At 41.4% G+C, this 12,644-nt stretch overlaps 1 long non-coding RNA gene across 1 annotated transcript; it reads right to left on the reverse strand.

The window, feature by feature from the left end:
* Nucleotides 1-258: 258 nt before the first annotated feature.
* Nucleotides 259-6,900, reverse strand: LOC147139697 (uncharacterized). The gene is made up of 2 exons (XR_015088702.1): nt 6,771-6,900; nt 259-2,454 (listed from the first exon to the last, which is right to left on the reverse strand). It is a non-coding gene; the product is annotated as an uncharacterized LOC147139697 (long non-coding RNA).
* Between the last annotated feature and the right edge of the window lie 5,744 nt (nt 6,901-12,644).

Genomic DNA, 12,644 nt, shown 5'->3' on the forward strand with positions numbered 1-12,644 from the left:
CAACCCCTCAGCTCATTACTGCTATTTCAGCTGGACTCCTCAGTTTGGACACATCGCTCCACTTAATGTTCATTGTCAAAGTTCATTCTTGCCTTGATAAACAGCAAATGTCATATGAGCTCACCTCAAGGAGCCACTAGGAGCTGTTCTGGTGCCTTTGAGCATATCACATGACCTTTCTATGTTGGCGTTTAAAATCTTTGCGACAAAAAACAAATGAAACTTTGATGATCACCACTCACAACATTTCACAACACAACAAAGTCATACAGTTTAATACAGATATTGGATGACATCACACTGTAGAAACGAGCCCATAGACTGTAAAAAACACAACTCGTATTTTTGGGGGCTAAAACAGCAAAGTGAGTTGGAACAACTTGAAAAGCGGTTTACTCCCAAAACAATTTGCTGAGTTGTTTTTACGTATATCTTTGAGTTGGGGGACAGTGCAAGACGGAATTATTTGCGTGAAATTTATTTCATGTGAAATGCGAAAAAGCCAGTTTTCATAACAGCAAAACTTAAAAATATTTTGTTGGCCAAACTTGGAATTTTATCAAAGTTTTGCCTTAAAATTTTAGTACAACAACCTTTTTTCACAGTTTTTTTTACCATACACTTAAAAAAATAATAGTAATTATTGAAATAAGATTGAATAATCCGGATCCAAATGATTTCATTTCGTGCAACCACTTGATGTAATAAAATGGAGTAAATTCAACAAATATTTTTATCAGTGTATATACTACAAATGTAAATAGAAACATCTTCGGATTTCTTGGGATGACCTTTCAAGCAAATTATTATAAAAAAGAAAAAGACCAACACACTCGTTTGGAATGATTCTTCGTTTGCAAACTATCAAGGGGTCTCAACTGTCTCCCCATGATGGAAGTTATAGCACTTTTGCTAAAAAGGTCCCTCACACAAGAGCAGCTGCTACTTGTCACAAATGTTAATATCAAACATTATATTACCATTAACTCTCCGTGCTGCTGCTAAATGTTATCATAGATCTTCAGACGAAAAAAAAAAAAACACGCCCATTTCCATTCAAATCAACATGAGGTGGTAATCGCAGACTGACACAAAAGAGAAAGATGCCAAGTCATTCACTTAATTACACATCCCCTCAGGCGCACACCTTAAAAACCACTCGATTAATTTGTTTGCCGCTTACGGAAAACGATCAAGGATTCCTTCTCGTCTTGTTCCAGAGTTGCCCGTGTACACTGTGACACTGTATTAATTAAGAGGGATATGTAGCTGTTGCACCATAAATCATTGGACTCAGTTTTTCATGCTCGTTCTACTGCTTGAATTGGTTACTTGTTCCTGTCATAACACTGAGGCTGTCAGCGAGGAGACAGACGACATCGAAAGGCAACTGCTGTCCTGTCATACTACGGTACTCTCTGAGGAGTTTGACAATAGAGGAAAGGATAACTGACTTGTCCTCATTGCCGCCACCGTGCTCGACATCTGGGACATAAAGCAGGCGGCAACACGGGGTGCGATATAAAATGCACATTTCAGTCTTTCTCTAAATCTTTAAAAGACACTTGACATTATCTCCACCGCAAGAAGTAGAAAACGTAATGATGGTGCTTTTGGATTCAGGTCCTGCACTAATAAAACGGTGCTAAAACCCACCTGGCTGTCCTTGTACTATCAGGGTCACCGATTCTGCCAGAGTGTAGGAAATTATTTGTATCGATGACATTGTCTTTTATCGAAGAATAACACATCACGCCACCATGAAAGCACAGTGGCACATTTGATAGCACTGCTGCCTCACAGCTAGACTGGGGTTCGAATTTATAGGCATGGGTCTTGAATTTGTTCTCTAAGAGTACTCAGACATGTTCTCTGTCCAGTTATGCTGAGGTATGATGAATGTGAGCACAAATGGTGTTTTGCTGTTCCGGCTGCAGGGCTATGGAGGTACTCCTTTAACTGTGACTGCAAATAGAGTTCTCTTGTCCATTAGCATCATTAGCGTAATATCGGCTCAGTTCATCCTGTCAAATTGCCTTACTATGTCTTTGTTTAGACGTACTGTACGTAGTTTTGAATTCACCCACGCTTAAGAAGTTCTGGAGTCAGACTGTTGTGTTATTTTATCTCCTCATGTGATCGGTGTTCAACGGCAAATTGCTTCTCTCACACTTTGCCTTGTGCAGACCCACACAGGGCGTCTTTTAGCAGAGAAAGGAAGGTCAGTGCTCTGTCGTCACACTTCCAACTCACAGGACAAATCCTGGGAGGCAATCTGCGAGAGAAACAAGTGTCCTTTGTTTGGGTTAAAACAAGATGACATTTGTTGTTGCACTCTGGGCTGTGATGTCACCGTCATGGTTCCTCATCTCGGTCACCTCTGAGCGGCGTGGTCAGGAGACGCATACCAACTTGAGGCTCCGTTTGGCCTCAGAGCCACACCCACACCATCTCCTACGCGGACAAATACACAAACGCGTGTATTCATCACGCATCACAAAAATAGATCAGTGGCTCTATTGTTCTTTCAATCCAGTGAAGTGGTAGGCGGAGCTAGATCAGCACCATGCTTTTACAAACAATCTGCGACAAAAAAAAAAAGTAGAATGGAACAGAGAATATACCTGCGCCAAGGTTGAACTATTAACTAATGTGTGGTTGTTGTTGTGGTTTTCATGTTGGCCCTTTGAACCTTTCACACAGAACAATGAGCGCTTCACGCAGTCAACTTTTGATGATGTACAGTGAACTACACCCAAGCTGCTTGATTGTCACTCTCACTTGAAGTTTACTGTAAAATTGATAACAAAACAGAATTTGAAAATAATAGATTTTAACATAGTGGCCAAGCACATCCAACCCACGGTTTCTAAAGTTGTGGGTTTGAATCCGGTCATTGCATGTTCTCACTGCATGTTGGTTTTCTCGACGTCCAGGGTCAGAGTCAGGTGGGATATAGTCCAGCTCACCCGTGACCTTGGTGAGGGAAAGCAGTATAAAAAATGGATGGGGGGATATTTAATCATATAATTTCAGCTAACGAAAGCCCCCTAGCTTAAAGCGGAAGTCAACGCAAACATGTTTTTTTCAAGAATATGTTCCCAGCAGGCCCACTAGTTGAAACACGGCATTCTGATTCATTTTGTGTTTGTGGAATATAAGTTAAGCATCAAAATGCAATTGTTTTTAGCCATCTCTTGGGGCCGCCATTTTGTCTTCTGTCGACTGAAAATGACATCACAACTGCTCATAACGACCAATCACGGCTGACCTGTTTTCTGAGTCTGAGCCGTGATTGGTCGTTGTGAGCAGTTGTGATGTCATTTTCAGTCGACAGACGATAAAATGGCCGCCCCCAGAGATGGCTAAAAACGAGTGGATTAACACTTATTCCACAAACGCAATATTTATCAGAATTCCCTGTTTCAACTAGTGGGCTTGCATAGAACATATTCTTGAAAAAAAAATGTTTGCGTTGACTTCCACTTTATTGTGAAACATCACAGGCGGGCTAACCAAAGTTAGCATATATGTTAATTATAAACCCTCAAACAACTGCTACTTTAACACAAATGGTGCAGCAACGAATACAAACACTGAATTCAACAATACTCACAGGCATATTTTATACGCTCTGTAGGAACACAGCTGTTACTGAAGATTAGTTTGGAAGCTTCTCAGTCTCTTCTTCATCTTAATTCAGGCTGAATCTCTTCCAGTAGACCTTATTGCTTGCCAGCATGTTACAGCACAATGTGGTACTACGCTAGCCTGTATACTGGATTACTTCAAAATCTGCTATAGCGGGGGTGCTAATTATGAACTGTGAGAGAGCGGGGGCTTGGTTCACAATAATGGTCATGCCAGATGCATTAGTTTCGATCTCGGGCTGCTCCCAGCGTTATGGACCTGATGTCCTCGCAGGCTAAATGAGCCAAAGCAGCGCCTATCAATAGATGAGCGACGCAGCACCTCAGTTAGCGACGCATGTCGGCCTCGGAATATGTGGACAGGCTTTTATCCAAACAACAAACATAACATGCACTTTGTCATCTAATTACCCCCGTGTGGGCTAGATGTCATTTGGCTGAGGCTCTGCAGTTGTGATGCTAAAGAGTGAGGAAGCAAGCATACCTGTTACCTACGATTAAAAATTCAAATATATCGGGATTACTCTGCTAAGCATGATGAATATGAATGTTGGAATGAATCCAACTCTTTTACCCTTCTTAGTGTTTGGTAAAGCAATTTCTACAGGGGAAGAAGTTTTATTGTATATTTTCCTTGACCTTATTTTCATGGTTGTTGTCTTTGATTTGCATAACGCATCCATAGAAAGCCTTCCACTGGCTGGAAGGCATGATCCCATTTCAGAGTATAACATTGGTTGTACTTTTAGTTGAGTGCCAGTAGATTGTACAATGCTTTAAATAATAAGGTGCCTGCTGTTTTTGTCCACAATCGTATGAGCTTCACAATCATGAATTTAAAGAATTAAAACCACAAGATTTGTTGTGCTCGTTTGCTTGCTGTGCAAACAGTCAGTTTTGATGTGGAGGGCACTCACTTTTGTCTCCTCGTCCCAGCTCCACAATTCTAAATGTTTATGCGCAAGAATTAAAAAGGAAATAAATAGATTGTAAAGATCTATGTATGTCCACCCTCATAGATCTTCCTTGAAAGGATGCTCCATGGGTTCTCATTAGGGTTGAAGACAGGAAATGACGGTGGCCACACTGTGGGTGAGATTTACTTGCGTAGGCTTGTGTGTGCAAAAATTTGAAAGTTGTGGAAGGTCTTTTAACCAGGCGGACCCACACAGATTAATTTGCGCTTTCTGCGAGGACAATAGGCAAATATATGAATTTTGGAACATGTGATGTGATTTATCAAACATGAGACGAATTGCAGTGACTGATTTTACGTTTTTAAATGCCGGGTCTGAAAGAAAGATGCAAACTAGCACGCAAAGTGCTGCCAGTGTAGCTCAGGCAAAATGAGAAGCAGCAGGGAGAACATTTGTGCTGGTATAAACGTTTTGAGAAAAAAGAGAAATCAAAATTATTATCATTTATTCAGTGATGCACTTTTGTGGCTTCTACCGGATCTAAGAGCTAACTTGAGCCAGTCACAAGAAGTAGTCATGCCACAAAACAAAACTCTCTTTGATTCTGCATTTCGTTGAGTCTGAGTCATTTCAGTGAATTATGTAAACTGATGGTGGCCTCTCCCAAAGCAGTTTTTCAGGTGTGCAGTTTGAAACGCAATGTTAGGCACGATGGGAACATACATCCAATTGCCAATCAAACATAATATAGCTTTTATGCAGTTTCTGGTATTACCAATATTACCAGAGCGGTATATTTCTTTTCTGTAACTCAGTAATATGTTTGTTTGTCCCGTCCACTAACGCTGCAGATTCCTCAGATCACTTGAAACTTGTGCATTCAGCGCTCTCATAAATGTCCATGCTAAAAACCAACAGAGTAAGTACAGGGGTCTCCATCACTTTTATACCTGTTGCCAACAGTGTACGCAACCCATCCATCCATTATCCATATCGCTTATCCTCACAAGGGTCGGGGGCGTGCTGTCTTTGGGCAGTAGACGGGGGACACCCTGAATTTGTTGCCAACCAATCGCAGGGCACACAGAGACAAACAAACATTCAGACTCACAATCACAACTAGGGACAATTTAGAGTGCCCAATCAATTTACCACGCATGATTTTGAAATGTTGGAGGAAACCGGAGTACCAGGAGAAAACCCACGCAGGCACGGGGAGAACATGCAAACTCCACACAGGGAGGCCGGAGCCGGGATCGAACCCACGACCTCTGAACTGTGAGGCGGACGTGCTAACCAGTCGACCGCCAGTGCATGCAACCCATCTGAGTATTTTATATCTTGTGTTGACCTATTTCTACCATTGTTCAAAAGCATTAATGCAAAGAATGTTGCAGACGTTTGCATTTCATTTCTGTACAATTAAGCTAATTGACAAAGCACAGTAGTTAGCATCTAACCTAAATAACCGTGGGTAAATTATTGTCAGTGAAATTGTCAAAGGATTACTTTAAGCTGTCAGACTCAAGAATTTCTCGAATAACATTCAATCAAGAGTAAAATATAATAAATGCCCTACTATAATAGTTATCGGTAGTTGTCTGTTGTACGAAAAAGCAATTATAAGGGTAAACAAGTTCTTGTCAGTATCAGTTACTTCTCTGATTGAAAGGAAACGTCAGAGGGACTGTTAACGGTGTAAAAGGTCCACTCCAACAGTGGTGCTGATGAATAACCACGGCCAAGAATCTTGACCTCTGTATGACAGTAGCAGCTGCGTGTGACGAGTCCAAAAATACGACTTGAGTGTGTGACGGAGCAAGTGGGTGACACTGGTGAGGCCACAAAAGCCACAGCGTGTAGTTTGTGAACATGCAGTGGCTTGAAAAAAAGAGAAAATTAATCATCTCTTTCATCATTTACGTGGTCTAATAATGTATTGGTGGTATGTTCGCCTCGCTACTTACAATTAACTATTACAGTTTACCTTCTAACCACACATTAAATGCATTATTATTATTATTATTATTATTATTATTACTATCACCTGTAGTAGTATTATCGTCATTCTTTTCTATTCTACACTTTCATTCAGCTTTGCCCCAAAATGACCGTTCTTATATAATACCTATATTCACAGAAAAAGCAATTATTCCTTAGTGCTGGTTTAAGCAACCTTTTCATTTTGCAAATGTTCTCTTACGGTGAGCTGTTGTCTGACTGGCGAACTGTTGACGAAGAGTTGTGATCCTCCTCACATGATGCAATATCAGAATTACAAAAGTGTGCCTTGTTTCTTGCTTATTATGCGCTGTAATAGTTGCCGTTTCAGGTTTATAAACAGCTGACATGATTCAGGAGACTGTACGACCTCTTTATTTATTGCGAGTTCTTTGGTGTTGGCTCATGAGTGTGTGCGCGTCTGTGTGTTTACAGGCCCAGAGTGTTAACGTAACTGTGCGTCAGCACGGAAGAATGGCAGGCCAAAGCTGCGTCGTGATTATACAACGTGACGTTTTAATGATGTAATGCCACATTCTTGTTAACTCCTAACGCAAGTCACTTTGGCCTGTCGGCCTCCATAAAGAATGTTGCAAAGTCCACTCACACTCATTAACAGACAGAACGATTAGCGGCCAGATAATATTTTTTTGGGGGGGTAATTCACTGCTATTTGGAAACACTCTTCAAAGTTGTCAACAGGTTACTCATTCTCAACATCGCCAGCCTAGCAGAAAACACTCCCGGTTAATGACTTACGCGGTTTGCTAACATTACAACATTTACTGCATACCAATTCAAGGTTGTTCAAATTCCAATGATGGAAGGAGACAAACCAAACTCTATGGTCCTCGCTCTATATCTCTAAGTTTAGTTTTAACTTTGTATTGTATTGCAACAACCAAACATTACTGCACAAAGTAAGCATACACCCCAGTAGTGGTATCAAAGGCCATTTCATATTGTTTTTCTTTCTTTCTTTAAGTTTGGCAGTAATAATTCCCTCATTTACAAAAGTCCTAGTTATGAGTAGATTTTCTCCGAAGATAAATTAATTTATAAAGTTGTAATATTTACAATAATTTAAAAAAAATCTAGTTATACAGTGAACCCTTGCACACCTTGTGCACGCGTAAATTCACCTAGTCATGGAATGTTTTTCAACATTTAAATAAAAGATTTTATAATTTTTATAATTTATAAGATTTTATAATTTATAATATAATTTATTTTATAATTTATAATATAATTTATAATTTTTTTGGGGGGGTTCTTGGGTGTTCATCCCATTTTTTTTCGATAACTTTGGGGGTTTAGGGTTATCAATGGATTTATAAAGGACGTCAATTATACGCAGATTTTTATCCAATAGCAGTGGTCCACTATATTTCTTTTTTTTTTCTCTCACAAGACCCAATATGTCTGCATCCTGGCACTATTATGACTTGGGACCTTTATATTCATTTGTAAAAATGCAATTTATTCATAGCATTCAAAGAATATTCATTTGAGTTTAAAACACTAATTATAAATGCTAAACAAAACAAATAGATGGTGCACTGACGCCATGAGCAGGAAGAGAAAATTTTCAGTATAAAAACGATAATAATTCAACCACACTGCTATCTTATACTGTACGCATTCCTGTGCAATTATTATATACACTCACCACAACATTTGCTCCAAAGCTACATCACTGTTAAACATGTACAGTGCACCCACAATAATAAACTTTGTATTTCATTAATGGCATTATTATTGCTTTTGCTGTTATTCTTGTTTCCTCCTTGAGTCAAGAAAAATGTCAAATGATACAGCACTGTATAATACTCCGTTCTTCTACTCACAGAACATACATATTATAACACTGTTGTAGCGCACGTACACAAATCTTAGCATCATCTTCTTGACCGAACTACGGCAAAAGGTTGTGTCGTGTCAGCGAACACGGAAATATGAGTAAATTGGGCATGAGGGAGGCACAAAGAGGTACGCAAGGAGGATTTGAAGTGGGGGGTTGTGGATGTTCGACATTGAGGCAGTACCTGAGGCGTGCTATAGCAATACATCATTATTCAGAGAGGAGCTTTGATGTTTGGGCTGGGTGGATCTCGGTGAGCAGGCAAGAGGCAGTTCTAATTAAAAGAGTAACAATGCAAGCTCAGATACCCTGAAGAAACGAACACTTTGAAGAGTCACTGATTGCCCCGCAGCTGGCTGCCCACAGATAAGAGCCGATACCGGGCTGATGGACTATTTAGCGTGCTGTCATGAAAATGGGGTGCTTTCGTGCCGTGACTTTTCTCATGATGTGGGTGAGCATGCCACATGCTGTCTGTGTCCTACTTTTTGGGCTCCTTGGTGGCATGGAAGGACAGACTGAGATGGGGCCGCTGGTACTACGAGGCCAGGCGGAGACAGGAAAGCCCACGGGGTGATCTGGCGTTGACAGGTAGACAGACAAAACTTTTTTTTTTTTTTTTTTTTTAATCCATTTAAACTGCTGCAAAGGGGCACCTTAGGCATCTCGTTAGGGCGAAGAATACTTGAACTATCAAATCGTTACATTTGTTTTGTTTTAAAACAAGACCACACAGATAGCGAGTGCCGCACTCCAACTTGTCTGCCAAGCATGTTTATGTCTCTCCTCATATTGACTGAGGCTTATTGCAGTGAGAGGCACAAGTGGGCTGCTGCAGAGAGAGAAGAGTGATGCTGTGAGACAGTGGCATCTCAAAGAGACTGTCTGCATGGAGAGAATAGTCTAATTTTAACTTGGAGATAGAGGGGCTCATGAAATGGCTCCCCGCTTGACTACAGCTCAATTATTCATCAACACAAGAAGACTCTCCACTAAAAAGCCTGACACGATATTCAACCCCCTCCCAATCCGTCCTCTTCTCCCATGCTGTTTCATTCAGACACACATCACCACCGCCACCCCGTCCCCCGTATCCATACACACACACACAGCTACCCCACTCTACCCTTGTCGTGAACTGTACAGCGCCCTCCAGAAATACAGGCTCGCCTTTGTAAAGATGACAGAAAAAAAAATACACATAATGATGCGTAGCTTCACTATGCTGCAGAATTTTACGTAAAAACAACACAAAAGTTAGTTTGTATTTTGATAACTGTGAGTTTGAGTAGCTTGCATTGTAAAGGGACATAGACATCAGATTTGAATTAGTTCAAATAAAGTGCACGTATATTAACTGTATCCTTCCATTTCATGTCATTGGTTTTTCAAAGTTACAGGAAATAAATCTCCGCGACTGGCATGTGACCAGTCCAGTTTAAGTCTCAAAGTCTTCCGGGATAGACTTCAGCTCACCCGTGACCGAATTAGGGCAATCGCTATAGAAAATGAATGCATGAAGGAACTAATTCTGGCTATGTGGCCGAGTGTGGTGCACTCTGCAGCTAATCTGTGTTGACCCTCATGTAACTGTTGCTGCTGATCCCAGGTCAGTCCAAGTGGCCATTCAGCCCCCGAGCCGTACGACCGACGTGCGCATGCAGCAGTTTGAGTGGCCTGTAATGCGTTTATGGCTGCGACTGTGACTGTGTGGCCCAAGGTAAGCTTGGAAACGTCAGGTTATCTTGCTCCTGCTGTGATAATGACACCATTTTAGGAGCGATCCAGGCCAGCTGACAAATTGGTGCTGAGGCCACCACATTTTCTTGTTGACTAGCAACTGTGTGCAGCACACACACACCCACCCACCCCCACACACGCACACACACACACACCAATGCAGTTAACGCCGTGCGTTCACAGTATCTCCCCGTGCGTGAGCGGCTGTGACAATATGACAATGGCAGTCTATTTATGGTTCATTTTGATCGCTAATATAAAACCGAGCGCAAAAGAGGCTTTGTGTGAATCTGTCGACACTGCGTGTTTATTTTCTGCCAAATTCTTGCACCAATTGACAGGATGAGTGCGGAAAACACGGTGAATCTCCATGTTGCTCGACAATAAAAACTTCCCTTAACACTTTTTCATGACGGAAACTAAGACTTATCATTGATTTCCTTTGCACAACATATAATCCTGCTGAATCGTGTGGCGTGTTGGCTCTGATGCGGACAGCCTGGCTGGATTTACTATTGGCTACATCTATCAGTGACAGGCAGCAGGTGCTGTAGATCATGTAGAGAGGAAGATAAGGACTTGCCAATGACACTCAGGTATGGTGGCGCTTGTAGATAAGAGAGCACTGCAGCATCTGAGTCAAGAAAGAAAGGAAAAAAAAAAAAGCTAGGAACTGTTACTCACAAACACTTGCTGTGAACGTGGGCGTGGATTTAAAATCGCGTTGCCCTCCTGGGAAACACATCAGGTTTAGACAGGATGTCAGAAAGGCTGGGGAACACTTATGTCTGACATTTGACAAAATCCTCCCCCAAACATCAATTGTTGAGGCTGGTAGCTTAGCAACCAGGCAAGCGGGGCCTGTCGAGTGTTGATTTCTCCCCAGTCAGAGGCGCGCCAGGGGCTGATGCACAACTCTACATTATTGCACTGTATTTGCAAAACAAAAACACTGAATACGATCTTGAATCAACAATATGTTTTTAAAATGATGGATCGCCCCGAAACATTTCACTCCTCCTCCAAAGTCGCACATCAGAGTTTTTACTTGGCCAGTGAGAGCAAAGAGTCCATTGATTCACTGACAGACAATTGTCATATCTGTACAGCAAGAAGAGATTGTGAAGAATGCTTGTCTGCCTATTGTAACAAATGGATAGCCTTAAGAAGACTTAGCACAAAACGCTCAATGTCACCCATTGTTGTCTTTATTTTACCTGTGTAGGAGGTCTGCATCTTTGTGGAATTCACTGGCAGGTTCTACTGGTATAATGAAACAACACAGAGGAGGATTGCCGGGCAGCGGAGTGGCTAGAACTGTTGCCTATCAAGGTTTCAAATCTTTTTTGGGCCTTTTCTGTTTATACTAAACTCTTTGTTCTACATGGTCCCTCCGATATGTATGTTATGTTCATTGAAGACTTAAAGCGGAAGTCAACCCAAACATATTTTTTTCAAGAATATGTTCCCAGCAGGCCCACTAGTTGAAACACAGCATTCTGATTAATTTTGCGTTTGTGGAATATAAGTTAAGCAGCAAAATGCACTCGTTTTTAGCCATCTCTGTGGGCGGCCATTTTGTCTTCTGTCGACAGAAAATGACATCACAACTGCTCACAACGACCAATCATGGCTCAGATTCAGAAAACAGGTCAGCTGTGATTGGTCGTTGTGAGCAGTTGTGATGTCATTTTCAGTCGACAGAAGACAAAATGGCCGCCCCTCAGAAATGGCTAAAAACGAGTGCATTTTGCTGCTTAACTTAGATTCCACAAACGCAAAATGAATCAGAATGCCATGTTTCAACTAGTGGACCTGCTGGGAACATATTCTTGAAAAAAATATGTTTGGGTTGATTTCCTGTTTAAAATTGCTCATAGGTGCGGATATGAATGCAAATAACTGATCAGGCGATCAGTACAAGGTGTACCCCACCTGCCAGCTAGGATAAATTCTTGCTTCCCTGTGACCCTCGAACAAGATAAGCAACCTACAAAATGGTTATATGGATGCATTGGAGTTTATTGTACAATACTGAACCCAACAGAACTCTTCTGCTTGGCCTGAGATCTTGACACTCTCCCATATTTAAACCTTTGGAAGAGTACCAGACCAACAGCTCTGGTTCTAATGTTCCACTGTACAGACAAGAATACATTGCGTAACATCACAGAATTGGCTTATCTGGATACTATCCAATATTACTAAACGGACAAGATAGAAAAGATAAAGAAGCAGTACAGACTGAGGTCATGGACACAGGACTCATCCTGTAACATGGCGTTTGGGAAAATCTTTACTTGTTGCGATAGATTAGGAGTTGAGGGCATTGTGACGTGGATCCACCATGGGAAATGTACAGCTGCTATCGTTCTGACTGCCTGGCGTCATGGTGGGCAAAGTGCTGCCAGCAGACTTCAGCCTCTCAGCCTCATTCCCCACCTAGAAAACTGTGTGATCTTCTGACTACAAAAT

Source organism: Filicampus tigris, chromosome 11 (genome assembly GCF_054856515.1).
Source record: "Filicampus tigris isolate MCC_2025a chromosome 11, RoL_Ftig_1.0, whole genome shotgun sequence".
In the NCBI taxonomy this organism is placed as follows: Eukaryota; Metazoa; Chordata; class Actinopteri; order Syngnathiformes; family Syngnathidae; genus Filicampus; species Filicampus tigris.